The 1,272-nt window shown below is 38.1% G+C and overlaps 1 non-coding gene across 1 annotated transcript; it reads right to left on the bottom strand.

The window, feature by feature from the left end:
- Window positions 1-680: 680 nt before the first annotated feature.
- LOC111760654 (U6 spliceosomal RNA) lies at window positions 681-786 on the bottom strand. Its single transcript, XR_002794281.2, has one exon. It is a non-coding gene; the product is annotated as a U6 spliceosomal RNA (small nuclear RNA).
- Window positions 787-1,272: the final 486 nt, after the last annotated feature.

The following is a 1,272-nucleotide window of genomic DNA, read 5'->3' as shown; positions in this document are numbered from 1 at the left end:
TCCCAGTCTTAAAGGTAGTTTTTACCACTTGCCCTTCAGAGGTCTTTCTTCCCATTTAAGTCTTCTTCATTTCCCATGCTGAATCTTCTTACTCCTCTGGTTCAGTATATTCTACCACCTTGATCAAAATCTCAGAGTCATCCCTGGTTATTCCCTCAGCTTCATGCATTTTATTTATTACAGTGTGACACTGAAAGTTTGAATCTTGTTCCTCATGTAAACCAGAGGCCTCCTCTCCCTCTTTCTCCAGCCCTGAGTCCTCTTCTCCCTCCTCTTCTAGCCCTGAAGCCTCTCCTTCTTCCTCCAGCCCTGAGTCCTCTTCTCCCTCCTCTTCCAGTTCTGAGGCTTCTCCTTCCTCTTCTTCCTCCAGTTCTGATGACTTTTTTTCTCCAACTCAGGGGCATCTTTCTCCTTCTAGTCTGAAGATTCTTTCTCCTGAGCCTCTAAATTTATCATCTCCTCTGGTTCAGCAACATTTACCTCTTTAATAAACAGAAAGCTCAAACCATCATTGGTTATTTTCCCACCTCCTGCTCCAGTGAGTTTTACCCACTTTTTCTTGAATCCCATATCTTCATCCTCCTTGGTTTATTTTTTCATCTAATGAGAGAACATCTTTCAGTAATTCTTTCATAAAAGATTTGTGGGCAATAAATTTTCTGAGGCTTTACAGGTCTGAAAAAAAATATGAATGCTTCACAAATTTGCATGTCATCCTGAGCAGAGGCCATGCTAATAGTCTCTGTATTGTTCTAATTTTATTATATGTGCTGCTGAAGTGAGCACCCTGCTATTAATTTTTAAATATTGCTTCTGCCCTTTTCTCTCTTTCTTCCTCTGGGACTCCCCTAGTGCATTTATTGTTATGATTGATGTTGTCCCATAAGTTGCCTAGCCTTTTACTTTTTGAAATTCTTTTTTTATTCTGCTTCTCAGATGGAGTCATTTCAATCATCTTGTTTTCAAGTTCATTGATTCTTTCTTCTGCCTGCTCTAATTTGCTGTTGGAACCCTCTAGGAAATTTTTCATTTCATTTATTGTGCTCTTCAACTCTAGTATTTGTTTTGTTGCTATTGAGAATCTCAAAGAGATTCCTATATGCACATTCCTTATTTTTCTCAAATCCTTTAATTCTTTCTCTGTTTTCTTTGATCATCTTGAGCATTTTGAGGATCATTTTTTAAAAAGTCTGTGTATGGTAAATACAAAGTCTGCTCCTTTTCATTGATAGTTTCTGGATTTTTACCTTCTTTCTTTGGATGTGCCATCAT

Source organism: Dasypus novemcinctus, chromosome 5 (genome assembly GCF_030445035.2).
Source record: "Dasypus novemcinctus isolate mDasNov1 chromosome 5, mDasNov1.1.hap2, whole genome shotgun sequence".
Classification (NCBI taxonomy): Eukaryota; Metazoa; Chordata; class Mammalia; order Cingulata; family Dasypodidae; genus Dasypus; species Dasypus novemcinctus.
The sequence above is the reverse complement of the archived record's forward strand: the minus strand, read 5'-3'. Positions and strand labels throughout refer to the sequence as shown.